This window comes from Phyllobates terribilis, unplaced genomic scaffold (assembly GCF_046119375.1).
Source record: "Phyllobates terribilis strain yellow unplaced genomic scaffold, ASM4611937v1 Scaffold_27__1_contigs__length_16484149, whole genome shotgun sequence".
Lineage (NCBI taxonomy): Eukaryota > Metazoa > Chordata > Amphibia > Anura > Dendrobatidae > Phyllobates > Phyllobates terribilis.
In genome coordinates, this window is record NW_027362787.1 from 15435470 (window position 1) to 15454765 (window position 19296).

The following is a 19296-nucleotide window of genomic DNA, read 5'->3' on the forward strand; positions in this document are numbered from 1 at the left end:
TGACCACCACATAGTGACCGAACAATACCTCATACTGTAAAAGGGAGAAATATCGCCACACCATGACCAGACCAGATATTACCAACATATAGCGACCAAATAATTCCACATACAAAGGAGAAATACCACCACACCATGTCCACACCACATAGTGACCAAATAATAACACATACAGGGATAAATACCACACCATGACCGGACCAGATATTACAACATAGTGACCGAATATTACAATACTGATCATTAATGAAATGTCCTCGGATGCACATTCAGTTGAAACCAGTGGGCCCCCTCTACGTCCTGCTCAGGGTCCTGCCAAGGACCCTGGCCCACCGGATAATCGTCCAGTGTCCCGGTGCTCCAGTCAGACCCTGTTTGCCCACCAAACTCATCCATTTAAATGTCTGATTTTAGAGTTTGCATTGTGTTCCTTTTCTTAGCTTATAAAAACATAATAATTATAGTCTATGGACCTTTTCTGATGCTGATGGTTCACAAAAGAAATTTGAGACATGTTTGATTGTAATCTGATTTGCAGATAAAACTGGCCCATTCAAATGATTGGATTGCCAAAAAAAGATCCATTTGCATCCTTGTTCTGTATGTTTTTCACTGACTAATGTTAGAAGTTTGTAAATCTTCATCACTTTTTTTCTCTCATCAATAGGTGGCAGAAAATGTCATTTTACAACATGAGGAGAGAAAACTTCATTCCATCACTTTACCTGATGGGCCCATGCAGGTTCGGACTGGCCTGGTGTGATAAATTCCCGGTGGGCCCCGATGAGAGAGTGAGAGAATTGGTAACGGGGGCTCTTAAAAAGTGCGGGCCCTTTAAAAGCGCAGCCGAAGGAAATGTAGCGTCGCGTGCGGCGCTCCTACTATTCAGTGGTGACAGCGGGTGACGCGCATAGTCACATGACAGGAGGACGTGATCTTGGTGGGCGGTGACACGCACCGCGCTCTGCTTTCCCGCTGGTGGCTGGCAGTTGTGTGGTGTCAGGTGACACGCTGACGTCACGCTCTCCTCTCCCTGCTCCCCTGCCGGTTTTTGATACGCCGACGCCGCGCTCTGCTCTCCAGTCCCGGCTCCTGCTCCCTTGGAATTGGCCTTGTAACACCGGCTCCTGTCCGGGTATGTAACACCGCACCAGCACCGCGCACCGCCCTCTTCTCTCCTGCTCTCTTGGCCTTTTAAGCCGGCTCCTGGGCTGAGTATGCGGTGACCTGCACTCTGCTCTCTCACCATCACCCTGGAAACAAGGCTGCAGGCCTGGCTACAGCTCTCCCTGCTTCAACTTCAAGTCAAGTGCAATAGCCACATTTTTCTGGGTGAGTGTTCCCAGCATTGGTCATCATCCATATATGGAGGGGTCGCAGGCTGGTCACATGGGGACATGGATGGAGACATGGGGCTGAAGGGGGGGCTGGATGGACCCGTGGGGACATGTATGGAGACATGGGGCTAAAGGGGGGGGTCTGGCTGGACCCGTGGCGACATGGATGGAGACATGGGGCTGAAGGGGGGGCTGGTTGGACCCGTGGGGACATGGATGGAGACATGGGGCTGAAGGGGGGGCTGGTTGCACCCGTGGGGACATGGATGGAGACATGGGGCTGAAGGGGGGGCTGGCTGGACCCATGGGGACATGGGGCTGAAGGGGAGGCTGGCTGGACCCATGGGGACATGGGGCTGAAGGGGGGGCTGGCTGGACCCATGGGGACATGGGGCTGAAGGGGGGGCTGGCTGGACCCATGGGGACATGGGGCTGAAGGGGGGGCTGGCTGGACCCATGGGGACATGGGGCTGAAGGGGGGCTGGCTGGACCCATGGGGACATGGGGCTGAAGGGGAGGCTGGCTGGACCCATGGGGACATGGGGCTGAAGGGGGGGCTGGCTGGACCCATGGGGACATGGGGCTGAAGGGGGGGCTGGCTGGACCCATGGGGACATGGGGCTGAAGGGGGGGCTGGCTGGACCCATGGGGACAGACATGGGGCTGAAGGGGGGGCTGGCTGGACCCATGGGGACAGACATGGGGCTGAAGGGGGGGCTGGCTGGACCCATGGGGACATGGATGGAGACATGGGGCTGAAGGGGGGGCTGGCTGGACCCATGGGGACATGGATGGAGACATGGGGCTGAAGGGGGGGCTGGCTGGACCCATGGGGACATGGATGGAGACATGGGGCTGAAGGGGGGGCTGGCTGGACCCATGGGGACATGGATGGAGACATGGGGCTGAAGGGGGGGCTGGCTGGACCCATGGGGACATGGATGGAGACATGGGGCTGAAGGGGGGGCTGGCTGGACCCATGGGGACATGGATGGAGACATGGGGCTGAAGGGGGGGCTGGCTGGACCCATGGGGACATGGATGGAGACATGGGGCTGAAGGGGGGGCTGGCTGGACCCATGGGGACATGGATGGAGACATGGGGCTGAAGGGGGGGCTGGCTGGACCCATGGGGACATGGATGGAGACATGGGGCTGAAGGGGGGGCTGGCTGGACCCATGGGGACATGGATGGAGACATGGGGCTGAAGGGGGGGCTGGCTGGACCCATGGGGACATGGATGGAGACATGGGGCTGAAGGGGGGGCTGGCTGGACCCATGGGGCCATGGATGGAGACATGGGGCTGAAGGGGGGGCTGGCTGGACTCGTGGGGCCATGGATGGAGACATGGGGCTGAAGGGGGGGCTGGCTGGACCCGTGGGGCCATGGATGGAGACATGGGGCTGAAGGGGGGGCTGGCTGGACCCGTGGGGCCATGGATGGAGACATGGGGCTGAAGGGGGGGCTGGCTGGACCCGTGGGGCCATGGATGGAGACATGGGGCTGAAGGGGGGGCTGGCTGGACCCGTGGGGCCATGGATGGAGACACGGGGATGAAGGGGGGGCTGGCTGGACCCGTGGGGCCATGGATGGAGACACGGGGCTGAAGGGGGGGCTGGCTGGACCCGTGGGGACATGGATGGAGACACGGGGCTGAAGGGGGGGCTGGCTGGACGCGTGGGGACATGGATGGAGACACGGGGCTGAAGGGGGGGCTGGCTGGACGCGTGGGGACATGGATGGAGGCACGGGGCTGAAGGGGGGGGCTGGCTGGACGCATGGGGGGACTTATGGATGGAGGCACGGGGCTGAAGAGGGGGCTGGCTGGACGCATGGGGAGACACATGGAGGTGAAGGTGGCCAAGTTGGGGACCTGGATGGACACATGGAGGTGAAGGGCGGCAAGCTGGACACATGGGGACCTGGATAGATATATGGGGTGGGGTGGGATGCATATATGGGGGGGACAGGGTGGACACATGGAGGCCCGGATGGATATATGGGAGGGGCAGGCTGGACACATGGAGACCAGAATGGATATATGGGTGGGGGGGGGGTCAGGATGGATAGATGGGTGGCCTCGCTGGACAAGGGACTTTATTACTGTTTAGTGGCCAGATTGAGGAACTTTATTAGTTTATGATGGCGAATGGGGAACATTATTACTTTAGAGTCCAATTAGGGACATTATTACTTCTGTAATATAATTTACTTTTTAGGAAACTGTTTTCCATAAGAGGGGACAAAAGGGGGGTCCTGTTACTGTGCAGGGCGCCACTATGTCGCTTTATTTCTTCAACTGGTGTAGTGTAGAAGCCTGGGGAAAAGTGGGAATGTGCTCTAAAAGAGATCAGTTATTGATAACTGTGTGTTATTTTCTGCAGAGATGATTCCTCGCTGGAAGAAGTGATGGCGGACTGTGCCAAATGAAGAAAAGCGAAGATGAAGAACTTCACCTAGAGACATCACTGGTGAGTCAGTGTATTACTGTACACTTACACTATATAGTATATTCAGAGCTCCTGTGTATGTCACTGGTGACCAGTGTATTACCTATACACTATATACAGAGCTCCTGTGTATAATGTCATCGGTAATCACTGTATTACCTGTACACTATATACAGAGCTCCTGTGTATAATGTCACCGGTGATCACTGTATTACCTGTACACTATATACAGAGCTCCTGTGTATAATGTCACCGGTGATCACTGTATTACCTGTACACTGACACTATATACAGAGCTCATATGTATAGTGACAGTGTTGTTAGTATTGTGGTTTGTATTCCTGATCAGTATTGTAGTATTTGGTCACTATGTGGTGGTAATATGTGGTCTGGTCATGGTGTGGCGATATTTGTCCCTTTTGTATGTGGTATTATTGGTGTTATTATAGTGGATTATGTTGTGTATGGCGGTCATTTGTTCTCGCTGAGATTAACTAGGAAAAGATTTTTTTCCATGAGGCCACGGCTTCACTATCAGTATTTGGTCAGTATTGTTTCTCAGTAGTGAGAGGCAAAAGCAGGAGTGGGTGATAAATCCAGAATTGGTGACTTGTTTCTATTCTACCTTTTCTCTCATTGTTCCTCACCTGGTTTTGGCTCCCACTCCTGAGAATAATCCTGACTGAATACTGATAGTGGGGCTGTGGCCTTAGAGATGAAATACTTGGAGCAGAGCGTCAGAGATGCACTTACAGGGGTTCTCCGGTGAAAACAAGTCATCATCTCTCCACAGGATAAGTGATAACTTATTGATTGGTGGAGGTCTGACTACTGGGACCTGCACCGATCGGCAGAATGTGGAGCTTTTCTCCCCATTAGACTGGAGCTCATGTGCGACTCGACCACTGATCCATTCATTCCCTCAGAGGCTGCGAGCGCTGCTCTTTTTTGGAAGCCCCCAAGAGAACGAATGAGGCTGTGGTCAGACGTCCCACCTGTCGCTGCATTGTAAAATGGGGATAAGTGTCCTGTCAGGGATAAAACTTCCCCATTCTTCCAATCAATAAGTGATCACCTATCCTGTGCAGCCCATGAATCTGTGATCACTTGTTTTAACCACAGAAGCTCTTTCATGCAAACTCCAGAAATTGTCCATCCCTGTTCTAGTCTGTGCACAGTAGATGTGAGGAGCCGCCGGTCACTGCTCCACTATAACAGGGAGAGCAGAGAAAAGAGATCTGCATATTGCTGTAGGTGGCCCCTAGAGTCAGTGTCCCCTGTGGCCCCAGACGCCCCAGTCCGACCCTGCTGACATCTGATTAAGGCCTAAGGCCCTGTTCACATGTCAGGTTTTAATCAGTGTTTTTTTCTCATTTTCATCTGATTTTGGTCAGTGTGGCAGTTTTTCTCCTCAGTGGGGCATATTTTTTATATGTAAAGTAAAAAGCTAAAGGTTTCCTAGCCTCGCTTGCCCGGCCTATAGAGCCTGGAAAACAGGCAGTACAGGCAACATGGTTGGTTCTGGCCATTTTTCTGACAGACTCATTGACTTCAATAGATGATCTTTATCTACAAATCGGATGAAAATCGGACCGGTCTCAGTTCTGATTTACAGATCAATCGTCCACAAAAAATAGAGCTGTAAACCTGTCCCCGGTCTATAACGGAGCATATTCTACCTGTTAGAGAAATAACCAGACGTGAAAAGAGCCATGTGCTATTCTTACAGGGAAGGGGCCACCATTTTATGTTTTGTATTAATAATTATTGATTATGTAATCAATTATTTTTAATACAAAATTAAATGTCCGACTTTATTAGTTTTTTAGTTATTTATGCTGACATTGGCCACTGGGGGCTGCCATTTTTATTTGGGGGGGGGTGTAAAAAGTGCTCTTACACACCTCATTTACAGCAGCCCTGGCCATAAGAGACAGTAGTCTGTCACCGACCCCATCTCTAACATTAGAGGCCGCTCCTCCTGCCTCTAGCTGTGACCTGGGCACGCCCCCTTGGCTGTTCAGGTCGCAGCCGTGGGAGGAGATTGCAGCCATCTTTGTGGAGCCTGCAGTGTAAGCTGCACATTCCCCCTGTCGTCGCACGCACTGCTCAGTCAGAGCGTGCCATGACAGGAGCTGCCGGGGAGGAAATGCCTGGGAGTGGACGTCCCGAGTGAGTATCTGCGGCGGCGCCGTGCGGTGATCTCAGCTTCTCTGCTGTTATCACCGCCGACATCTTCAGGCAACACAGACACAGCGCTGCGTGGGAACGTGGAAGGTGAGTAGAAGCGTTTATTGTTTTGTTTTTTTCTCCTTTGCATTGAATATATGGGGGCATAAACCCACCAGGATGGAGGAGGAGTCATAAACCCACCAGGATGGAGGAGGAGTCATAAACCCACCAGGATGGAGGAGGAATCATATACCCACCAGGATGGAGGGGGGGCATATATCCACCAGGATGGATGGAGGGGGGGCATATACCCACCATGATGGATGTAGGGGGGGGCACATACCCACTAGGATGGATGGAGGGGGGGCATATACCCACCAGTATGGAGGGGGGGATATACTCACCAGGATGGATGGATGGATGGAGGGGGGCATATACTGACCGGGATGGATGGAGGGGCATATACACTTACCCAGGATGGATGGATGGAGGGGTATATACACCTACCCAGGATGGATGGATGGAGGGGCATATACACCTACCCAGGATGGATGGATGGAAGGGTATATACACCTACCCAGGATGGATGGATGGAGGGGCATTTACACCTACCCAGGATGGATGGATGGGTATTTACACCTACCCAGGATGGATGGAGGGGCATATACACTTACCCAGGATGGATGGAGGGGCATATACACCTATCCAGGATGGATGGATGGAGGGGCATTTACACCTACCCTGGATGGATGGATGGAGGGGCATGTACACCTACCCAGGATGGATGGAAGGAGGGGCATTTACACCTACCCAGGATGGATGGATGGAGGGGCATTTACACCTACCATGGATGGAAGGATGGAGGGGCATTTACACCTACCCAGGATGGATAGATGGATGGAGGGGCATTTACACCTACCCAGGAGGGATGGATGGATGGAGGGGCATTTACACCTAGCCAGGATGGATGGATGGAGGGGCATATACAGTATAGACCAAAAGTTTGGACACACCTTCTCATTTAAAGATTTTTCTGTATTTTCATGACTATGAAAATTGTACATTCACACTGAAGGCATCAAAACTATGAATTAACACATGTGGAATTATATACTTTACAAAAAAGTGTGAAACAACTGAAAATATGTCTTATATTCTAGGTTCTTCAAAGTAGCCACCTTTTGCTTTGATGACTGCTTTGCACACTCTTGGCATTCTCTTGATGAACTTCAAGAGGTAGTCACCAGAAATGGTCTTCACTTCACAGGTGTGCCCTGTCAGGTTTAATAAGTGGGATTTCCTGCCTTATAAATGGGGTTGGGACCATCAGTTGTGTTGTGCAGAAGTCAGGTGGATACACAGCTGACAGTCCTACTGAATAGACTGTTAGAATTTGTATTATGGCAAGAAAAAAGCTGCTATGTAAAGAAAAACGAGTGGCCATCATTACTTTAAGAACTGAAGGTCAGTCAGTCCAAAAAATTGGGCAAACTTTAAAAGTGTCCCCAAGTGCAGTTGCAAAAACCATCAAGCGCTACAAAGAAACTGGCTCACATGAGGACCGCCCAAGGAAAGGAAGACCAAGAGTCACCTCTGCTTCTGAGGATAAGTTTATCCCAGTCACCAGCCTCAGAAATCGCAGTTTAACAGCAGCTCAGATTAGAGACCAGGTCAATGCCACACAGAGTTCTAGCAGCAGACACATCTCTTCAACAACTGTTAAAAGGATACTTTGTGCAGCAGGCCTTCATGGTAAAATAGCTGCTAGGAAACCACTGCTAAGGACAGGAAACAAGCAGAAGAGACTTGTTTGGGCTAAAGAACACAAGGAATGGACATTAGACCAGTGGAAATCTGTGCTTTGGTCTGATGAGTCCAAATTTGAGATCTTTGGTTCCAACCACCGTGTCTTTGTGCGTCGCAGAAAAGGTGAACGGATGGACTCTACATGCCTGGTTCCCACCGTGAAGCATGGAAGAGGAGGTGTGATGGTGTGGGGGTGCTTTGCTGGTGAGACTGTTGGGCATTTATTCAAAATTGAAGGCATACTGAACCAGCATGGCTACCACAGCATCTGGCAGTGGCATGCTATTCCATCCGGTTTGCGTTTAGTTGGACCATCATTTATTTTTCAACAGGACAACAGGCTGTGTTAGGGCTATTTGACCAAGAAGGAGAGTGATGGGGTGCTACGCCAGATGACCTGGCCTCCACAGTCATCAGACCTGAACCCAATCCAGATTGTTTGGGGTGAGCTGGACCGCAGAGTGAAGGCAAAAGGGCCAACAAGTGCTAAGCATCTCTGGGAACTCCTTCAAGATTGTTGGAAGACCATTTCCGGTGACTACCTCTTGAAGCTCATCAATAGAATGCCAAGAGTGTGCAAAGCAGTCATCAAAGCAAAAGGTGGCTACTTTGAAGAACCTAGAATATAAGACATATTTTCAGTTGTTTCACACTTTTTTGTAAAGTATATAATTCCACATGTGTTAATTCATAGTTTTGATGCCTTCAGTATGAATGTACAATTTTCATAGTCATGAAAATACAGAAAAATCTTTAAATGAGAAGGTGTGTCCAAACTTTTGGTCTGTACTGTACACCTACCCAGGATTGATGGAGGGGCATCTACACCTGCCCAGGATGGATGGATGGAGAGGCATCTACGCCTACTCAGAATGGATGGATGGATGTAGGGGCATATACATCTACCCAGGATGGATGGATGGAGGGGCATATACATCTACCCAGGATGGATGGATGGAGGGGCATTTACACCTACCCAGGATGGATGGATGGAGGGGCATTTACACCTACCCAGGATGGATGGATGGAGGGGCATTTACACCTACCCAGGATGGATGGATGGAGGGGCATTTACACCTACCCAGGATGGATGGATGGAGGGGCATTTACACCTACCCAGGATGGATGGATGGAGGGGCATTTACAACTACCCAGGATGGATGGATGGGCATTTACACCTAGCCAGGATGGATGGATGAAGGGGCATATACATTTACCCAGGATGGATGGATGGAGGGGCATATACACCTACCCAGGATTGATGGAGGGGCATCTACACCTGCCCAGGATGGATGGATGGAGGGGCATCTACGCCTACTCAGAATGGATGGAGGGGCATATACATCTACCCAGGATGGATGGATGGGGGGGCATATAAACCTACCCAGCATGGATGGATGGAGGGGCATTTACACCTACCCAGGATGGATGGATGGAGGTGCATACACACCTACCCAGGAAAGATGGAGGGGCAGATACTCCTACCCAGGATGGATGGATGGAGGGGCATATACACCTACCCAGGATGGATGGCGGGGCACATACACCTACCCAGGATGAATGGAGGGGCATATACACCTACCCAGGATGGATGGATGGAGGGGCATATACTTCTGCCCGGCATGGATGGAGGGGCATCAACACCTACCCAGGATAAATGGAGGGGCATATACACCTACCCACAATGGATGGAGAGGCATCTACACCTACCCAGGATGGATGGAGGGGCATCTACACCTGCCCAGGATGGATGGAGGGGCATCTACGCCTACCTAGAATGGATGGATCGATGGAGGGGCTTATACATCTACCCAGGATGGATGGATTGGGGGGCATATAAACCTACCCAGCATGCATGGATGGATGGAGGGGCATATACACCTACCCAGGATGGATGGAGGGGCATATACACCTACCCAGGATGGATGGATGGAGGGGCATACACACCTACCCAGGAAAGATGGAGGGGCAGATACTCCTACCCAGGATGGATGGATGGAGGGGCATATACACCTACCCATGATGGATGACGGGGCACATACACCTATCCAGGATGAATGGAGGGGCATATACACCTACCCAGGATAGATGGAGGGGCATATACTTCTGCCCTGGATGGATGGAGGGGCATTAACAGTTACCCAGGATGAATGGAGGGGCATATACACCTACCCAGAATGGATGGAGAGGCATCTACACCTACCTAGGATGGATGAATGGAGGGGCATCTACACCTGCCCAGGATGGATGGATGGAGGGGCATCTACGCCTACCCAGAATGGATGGATCGATGGAGGGGCATATACATCTAGCCTGGATGGGTGGGCATATAAACCTACCCAGCATGGATGGATGGATGGAGGGGCATATACACCTACCCAGGATGGATGGATGGAAGGGCATATATACCTACCCAGAATGGATGGATGGAGGGGCATATACACCTAACCAGGATGGGGACCATATACCATATACGAAGATGTGGCCATATACAAGTATGGGGAGGGCATATACTGTGGGGCATATATGGGACCATTACGCTGTAGAGCACTATATGGGGCCATTACGCCTTTGGCTCACCATATGCGGCCATTACGCCTTTGGCTCACCATATGTGGCCATTACGCCTTTGGCTCACCATATGTGGCCATTACGCCTTTGGCTCACCATATGTGGCCATTACGCTGTGGCTCACCATATGGGGCCATTACGCTGTGGCTCACCATATAGGTCCATTACGCTGTGGGGCACCATATGGGGCCACTGAAGTTCTCCACCGAGGGGGTTAGAAACTCCTATTACAGTTACTGATGATTACTGCACGGCTCCTGTCACACAATTATGTTATAGCCTACTGACTTTGTACTTATATATAAAGATGATAATCATAGTGTCTTTTCAGCAGGGACAGATGTTACAGACTTTGCAGTAACTAATAAAAATGATGCCTTAAAACATTCTCTCATTATTCTGGCATTTAGCAAATATTAAAAATTATGGTAATCCTAATTGACCTAAAACGGGAAAGATTTATTCTGATTTCATGTCAGATATTGAGAAAAACATGCAGATGTGTCTATTTATACAGTGTATGGAAACTTCTGATTTCAACTCTGTGTGTGTGTATATATATATATATATATATATATATATATATATATACATACATACTAGCTATTGAACCCGTTCTACGCCCGGGTGGTGAGCATTTTTATTGGTATATCGTCTCCCATGCTGGTATGTGCTGCCCCCATCCTGTACCCACCATCCAATCCCGGTATGCGTGGCACCCCTCACCCCCAATCCTGGTATGCATGGCACCCCTCACCCCCAATCCTGGTATGCGTGGCACCCCTCACCCCCAATCCTGGTATGTGTGGCACCCCTCATCCCTATCCTGGTGTGTATGATATCCCTCATCCTGGTATGCATGGCACCCTATCCCTCACTCCCAATCCCGGTATGCGTGGCACCCCTCACCCCCAATCCCGGTATGCATGGCACCCCTCATCCCGGTATGCGTGGCACCCCTCACCCCCAATCCCGGTATGCGTGGCACCCTCACCCCCAATCCCGGTATGCGTGGCACCCCTCATCCTTATCCTGGTGTGTGTGGTATCCCTCATCCTGGTATGCATGGTACCCCATCCCTCATCCCTATCCCGGTGTGTATGGTATCCCTCATCCTGGTATGCATGGCACCCCATCCCTCATCCCCAATCCCGGTATGCGTGGCACCCCTCATCCCCAATCCCGGTATGCCTGGCACCCCTCACCCCCAGTCCCGGTATGCCTGGCACCCCTCACCCCCAGTCCCGGTATGCGTGGCACCCCTCACCCCCAGTCCCGGTATGCGTGGCACCCCTCACCCCCAGTCCCGGTATGCGTGGCACTCCTCACCCCCAGTCCCGGTATGCGTGGCACCCCTCATCCCCAATCCCATTAAGCTTGGCACCCCTCATCCCGGTATGCATGGCACCCCTCATCCCTATCCTGGTATGTTTGGCACCCCTCATCACTATCCTGGTGTGTATGGTATCCCTCATCCTGGTATGCATGGTGCCCCATCCCTCATCCCGGTATGCATGGCACTCCATCCCTCATCCCCAATCCCGGTATGCGTGGCACCCCTCATCCCCAATCCCGGTATGTGTGGTACCCCTCACCCCCAATCCCGGCATGCGTGGCACCCCTCACCCCCAATCCCGGTATGCGTGGCACTCCTCACCCCCAATCACGGTATGCTTGGCACCCCTCACCATCAATCCTGGTATGCGTGTTACCCCTAACCCCCCAATCCTGGTATGCGTGTTACCCCTAACCCCCCAATCCTGGTATGCGTGTTACCCCTAACCCCCCAATCCTGTTATGCGTGGTACCCCTCACCCCCAATCCCGGTATGCGTGGCACTCCTCACCCCCAATCCCGGTATGCGTGACACTCCTCACCCCCAATCCCGGTATGCGTGGCACTCCTCACCCCCAATCCCGGTATGCGTGACACTCCTCACCCCCAATCCCGGTATGCGTGGCACCCCTCACCCCCAATCCCGGTATGCGTGGCACCCCTCACCCCCAATCCCGTTATGCTTGGCACCCCTCATCCCGGTATGTGTGGCACCCCTCATCCCTATCCTGGTATGTATGGCACCCATCATCACTATCCTGGTGTGTATGGTATCCCTCATCCTGGTATGCATGGTACCCCATCCCTCATCCCGGTATGCATGGCATTCCATCCCTCATCCCCAATCCCGGTATGCGTGGCACCCCTCATCCCCAATCCCGGTATGCGTGGCACCCCTCATCCCCAATCCCGGTATGCGTGGCACCCCTCATCCCCAATCCCGGCATGCGTGGCACCCCTCACCCCCAATACCGGCATGCGTGGCACCCCTCATCCCCAATCCTTGTATGCGTGGCAACCCTCATCCCCAATCCCGGTATGCGTGGCACCCCTCATCCCCAATCCCGGTATGCATGGCACCCCTCAATCCCGGTATGGGTGGCACCCCTCACCCTCAATCCTGGTATGCATGGTCCCCTCACCCCCCAATCCTGGTATGCGTGTTACCCCTCACCCCCCCCAATCCTGGTATGCGTGGTACCCCTCACCCCCCAATCCTGGTATGCGTGGTACCCCTCACCCCCCAATCCTGGTATGCGTGGTACCCCTCACCCCCCAATCCTGGTATGCGTGGTACCCCTCACCCCCCAATCCTGGTATGCGTGGTACCCCTCACCCCCCAATCCTGGTATGCGTGGTACCCCTCACCCCCCAATCCTGCTATGTGTGGCACCCCTCACCCCCCAATCCTGCTATGTGTGGCACCCCTCACCCCCCAATCCTGCTATGTGTGGCACCCCTCACCCCCCAATCCTGCTATGTGTGGCACCCCTCACTCCCCAATCCTGCTATGTGTGGCACCCCTCACCCCCCAATCCTGCTATGTGTGGCACCCCTCACCCCCCAATCCTGCTATGTGTGGCACCCCTCACCCCCCAATCCTGCTATGTGTGGCACCCCTCACCCCCCAATCCTGCTATGTGTGGCACCCCTCACCCCCCAATCCTGCTATGTGTGGCACCCCTCACCCCCCAATCCTGGTATGTGTGGCACCCCTCACCCCCCAATCCTGGTATGTGTGGCACGCCTCACCCCCCAATCCTGGTATGTGTGGCACCCCTCACCCCCCAATCCTGGTATGCGTGGCACCCCTCACCGCTCAATCCTGGTATGCGTGATACCCCTCACCGCTCAATCCTGGTATGCGTGATACCCCTCACCGCCCAGTCCTGGTATGCGTGGTACCCCTCACCCCCCAATCCTGGTTTGTGTGGTACCCCTCACCCCCCAATCCTGGTATGCGAGGGAACCCCTCACCCCCCCAATCCTGGTATGTGTGGTACCCCTCACCCCCCAATCCTGGTATGTGTGGTACCCCTTACCCCCAATCCTGGTATGTGTGGTACCCCTTACCCCCAATCCTGGTATGTGTGGTACCCCTCACCCCCCAATCCTGGTATGTGTGGTACCCCTCACCCCCCAATCCTGGTATGTGTGGTACCCCTCACTCCCAATCCTGGTATGCGTGGTACCCCTCACTCCCAATCCTGGTATGTGTGGTACCCCTCACCCCCAATCCTGGTATGCGTGGTACCCCTCACTCCCAATCCTGGTATGTGTGGTACCCCTCACCCCCCAATCCTGATATATACATGGTCCCCTCACCCCACAATCCTTTTATGTGTGGCCCCCTCATCCCTTTCACACTGTACACAAAAAAAAAACAAAAAAAAAAAAGTTACACTCACCTTTGTAATAAAGGTAACCAAAAAATTAGAGAAATATTACAAAAATACTGGTACATACTGAGACAAGATCCCCTTCTACGGGATGTACTACCAGAGAGACCAGGCATCACCTTTAGAAGGGGTAAAACACTCAGAAACATTATAGCACCTAGTCGCTTGAAAAAATCTGTAGTGAAAAGCTCTGGAAAAAAACAAACGTCTCTCCAATCTAAAACTACTAATCCTATAATAAAAAAGACAACCAATACACTCAATGGCACTTTTAAATGCAACCAGAAAAAGTGCCAATGCTGCCAAACAATAACCCATGGCCATCAATCTATCACCTCCAATAGTACAGGAGAAACCTTTCCCATAAAACATCACCTGACTTGCACTAGGAGCTATGTTATATATGTAATTACATGTAGTTGCGGAATGCAATATGGTGGCCGGACGACACAGATGGTCAGATCACGTTTAAACGCACACCGACATAATGCAAAAATTGGGCTACTATCACATAGCCTATCGAGACATCTCTTACTAAATCATAATAAGAGCTTTGAGATAAGTTTGACTCCTGTCGAAGAAATTCCGCAGAATATATCAAACAGAATCCATCTACTGAACAAGAAAGAGGCTTTCTGGATGTACAGATTGCGCTCTCTACATCCGGACGGCCTCAATGATAGACTGGAGAACATATAGAACATCGAATTAGATCAGGGCAGCGTTGCTGACCAATAGAAATATATAGAAAGAATGGAATATATGGTAACCCAGGCTAGATATTTTTTATGATATATTCTTGGGTTTGCCCATAAACCCCTGACTAGTGAAGCCAGCATCATGAGGACATCCACAGCATAGAAGTAAATACCAATGAGAGAAACACAATAGACCCTGGAGTGTGGACTACACGAGTTCAATCCCAATAGAAAAAACTAACTTATCTAAAAAGTTCCCACAGCAATTAAAGATATAGAACTCACAATATGATTAGATTAATGTAATATGATTATTCTTTTTATTTTTTAATTATTTTTTTTTTGTGTTGTGTTTTCTCTCATAAGAAAAGTTTTTCTAGTAAAAGAAGTATAATATAATAGTCCTAATATGATCATTGAATATATGCTGTATGTGTGGATAATGCTATAGATTTACATTTTTTTATACATCCACTCATGCTGTACACTAGTGTTGAGCCACCCCCGTAGTGTTCGAGTTCGGTTCGGTTCGTCGAACACCCGTGTGTTCGTCGAACTGTTCGTCGAACACCTTCGAACACCGTTAAAACCAATGGCAGGCAAACAAAAACACATAGAAACACATAGAAAACACCTTCAAAGGTGTCCAAAAGCTGACAAACTGCTCAGAAGACACAACTAACACATGGAAAAGTGACAAGTACATATAGTCATGTGAAAAGAAAAGAGGTGGAGGAGTAAAAGGAGGGGGAGACACAGATATAGGCATGTCATGCCCTTCTAAAATCCAAAAAGTGAGAAGCCGACACGGCCAGTCCGTTCCTGCCTGTGCCACCTCCGTGTCGCCGGGTTTGTGCCAGAGCCGCGGTGGACCCTGACGGCCAGCCCCCCTATCCCAATACTGGTGCCTGTCCGCCGGTGGGTCGAGGCCCCCCACGGTGGGGGGGGAGTAACATCTGCAGAAGAAAGACCATCTTCCAGCCAAACTAAGATGTCGACTTCTTTTCGTGGACAATGTGATACGATCCCATTCTTACGGACACGCCCATCGCTACAAATTCTAGATGAGGCACAAAAACAGCAGGTGCTTCAACGGATATCAAGTGCTCCTTCAAGTGGGCTCTCCATCACCTCAATTTCAACATCACAAATACTCCAGTCCTCAGAGGTGTCACCCCAATCGCACTTGCTTCCTCACAGCTCCCAAGTCTCCAGCTGCCCGTCTGAGTATGGGATAACACAGATGGCTGAGTCTGCCCAGCTGTTTACTCATACTATAGCCTGGGAAACGGAGGTCTGCTCCAGAGCTTCTGTTAATCCAGATGAGGAAATGATCTGATCCGATGCCCAGAATCTTTATAAGTTGGATCCAGGACCAGATGAAGAAGGTTCTGAGCATAATGTAGACCCTTGTTCCCAAACTGTAACTCCTGTTGGTGGAGACAATGATGAAGACGATGATGAGACTCAAATACCTGATTGGAGCGACAACTTGACTTTTCGGTCAGGGCAGGAAGAGGTTGGCTCTGAGGGCGACGGGTGTGATAACACACAGGGTGATGATGACGAGGTTGGAGATCCCACTTACTGTCAACCCACAGTCAGACAGTCGATGAGGTCAGCAGAGGAGGTGGAGGAGGATGTGACTAGCCCTGGGGATGGGGATGACTCGGTACCCGGACATTTGCCTGGCCTTGGGGATGTCGCGGTGGTCGGCTCCCTGGCCCGTACCCTGGGGTCTCTCTTTAAAAGGGTGGATAATTGTTAATTTTATAAGAGTTCATGACGCCACCTGTGGTATCTGGTGACAAGCACCAGCGCTGCAGCAGTCCACTGAGGCCGGTGATAAGGCAGCTCGATGGTATAGCTCCCCACAGGTGGAGCTAGGTCTCAGGGCAGCGTATGCAGGGGGAATGCAGGACAGGCGAGACCCAGCTGGATCAGAGCAAGAACGGGAACGGACACGGTAGTCACTTCAGTACCTTTTACTGGTGGAAATTCAGGCACATCCCGGAGCACTGTAGGGTGAAGGGTGCATATCAGGATCCTCCCCAATGAGCGGGTGTAGGGCCTCCTGTTTCTTGCCTCTGCGCAGTAAGTTTCTGACCTGCCTGGAGCTAGGCCTAACTTTGTCTCTGTCCTGCGCTGGCTGACCTTGTGGTAGGGCCTTCTCTTGGAGTTCACGCTCCCAGTATGCGGGGCCTAAGCGTCTCCTGGCTCTGTTACATATCAGCACCTTAGCGATCCTGGGACTTGTAGTTCTCCAGGGATTCCGGTTATGCCTTACTGGGTCATAGAGATACCGGTAAGCTCGGATCCTGTGTCCGGTAAATGCTTCGGGGTGAGCTGGTTAAGCTCCTCTGCCCCTTATGTACTAACTCGCCACTCGCCTTCGGCCTACTCGGGCCCTCACTAGGCTATACACACTAACGGCAGCTTGCCGCGCTTCATTGATCTTACGGCACCGGCACACCTTAAGCTCTATCTGGGCTCGCTGAATCTAGCAAGCAGGAGCTTCGTGCTCCACTGCTGAACTATTAACTGCGTTCTCTAGACTAGACTGAGCTCCACTGCAGACTGACCTCTCTTAGGCTTCTCTACTGCAGGAACTCTTCAGAGGAACTGAACTGCCTAGCTCCACCTTCCCTATTTATATCCCTAACGGGCTCCCTCTGCTGGACTGAGGTGGAAGGTGGAGATGTGTGAATGTGACTCGCCCCCTGGGCCGTGGGGCACGCGGATCCGGGCGATAGGGAGATGCTGGGAGTAGTAGTGGCGGCCCGGTCCCGCGGCTCAGGGTGGTCAGACCAATGGTAGTCTGCTACTGTACTTTAGATAATGTCCGACTACGCCACCCGTGGATTGCGGTTATTAGGAACCGCCGCTGCAAGGCAGTCCGCTGGGGCTGATGATGGGTGCAGCTGAGGTGATGTGACTCCCCACGGGAAGAGTGCAGCCCCAGGGCAGTGTAGTGGATGGTGGGAGTGATGGTAGTGCGAGTCCCGGTGCTGATAGTGCTGGAGGCGCGAAGGAGCACACAGACAACAAGTTAAAGTCCAGGGTCTTTACTCACAGTTCGTTTGTTCCGGGTCACTTCTGTCAGCAGTGACCGCCCGAGCCGTGCTGCGTCCACCAGGTGAGGGGCTCGGTCAACTCCCAGGCAGCTCAGGAGCATGGCACAGGACCCCCTTTAATCCTTTCTCTGGCCTGCCTTACCAGTGACCCACTTTTGTCCAGCTGCCGCGGACTTGTGCGGTTAAACGTGGGCCCCGTCCTCCGCTGTCCTATATGGTGCCTTCCTAGCAGGTTTGATGAGGTGTCGCACCAATAGATGATCACGACGACCGGTCTTTGGCTGAGGGTTGTTTCTCCTCCACCAACTTGGGATCCGGTACCCTTAATCTGCCTGACCCTGCACCCTGGATTCTCGTGGGTTCTTAGGGTCCCTTCCACCTTCTTGTTCCTGAGCCCTTCTGTTTCTCTGTCTCTCCTTCTTTGCAGTTCCTGTTCTGTTCCTTTCTGTTCCTTTCTCTTGGAGCTGAGATGAGCCAGAATCTCAGCTCCCCTTCACCTCCTCCTCGGCCTCTCACTAGGCCCTCCTGGAGTAGAGCTCCTACAGAGCCTCTACTCCCTGTCTTCTCCTCTGGCTGAACTGACCCAGAACTAAGATGGTGCCCACCTTTTATACCTCCCTCTAGCCATGAGCCCAGGTGACCAGCAACCAATGGGCTCCTTCCTACACTCAGGAACCGCCCCCTATCTGCCCCTACAGTACTGGGTGTTCCACCCCTCCCTCCCCACTCCAGCAGGGACATGGTCGGTCGTGCCTGCACTTATGTCTAGTGGGAGCACCGTTGAGCTGTCCCTCGGAAATGGGGTGTGTGTGCTGCATGCAGCTAACTGAGCCCTGGTCCACACTCCATCCTTACCCGGGAGTGGAATACCACACCTCTGGCAGAGGTGCAATACCCCTGTAGCGGCCGAGCCCTCGGGGCGCTACATTCCCCCCCGGTAAACCACAGCACGTCCTCGGGCTGGAAAAGAGCAAAAACAGATAATTACAGGACATGCAAAAACTTTTTCAATAACTTTTCACATCAGAAAACAGGTAACATGGTTCAATTCCCTTTATGGGAAACACTCCTCTTCTCTTGCCACTACCACAAAACACTTTGCTAATGCCTCTGGAACTCTTTTGTCACTTATCATATAAAACGGTCTCAAAATTATGTAAAACATTTTCTAGCAGCATATAAAACTTTCTCATGTAACACATTTTTAAGTAAAGCACATTCTTGGATTCTTGGCTGCGGTGCAACTTGCAACCAGGTAAAGGTGCAACAGTCCAGTAAATCTTGAGGTAGACGTTGCGGTTTTTGTATAAAACCAGTAGGGGGCGCTTTAGGAAGCGCAACTATATACAAAGGGTTGACCGCTCTCAGTCCTCGGCCAGTTTTGGGAAGGGAATGGCTGCTCACAGTCCTCAGCCTGATAGGGGATGAGGGGCACACAGGTAGCAGTTCAAT

At 51.9% G+C, this 19296-nt stretch overlaps 1 long non-coding RNA gene across 1 annotated transcript in view; it reads left to right on the forward strand.

The window, feature by feature from the left end:
* Positions 1 to 997: 997 nt before the first annotated feature.
* LOC141176494 (uncharacterized) overlaps positions 998 to 19296 on the forward strand; it is a 41348-nt gene continuing 23049 nt past the window's right edge. Inside the window, exons 1-2 of the long non-coding RNA XR_012253175.1 lie at positions 998 to 1332; positions 3724 to 3810. This is a non-coding gene — a long non-coding RNA (uncharacterized lncRNA). The remainder of the gene's footprint in view (positions 1333 to 3723; positions 3811 to 19296) is intronic.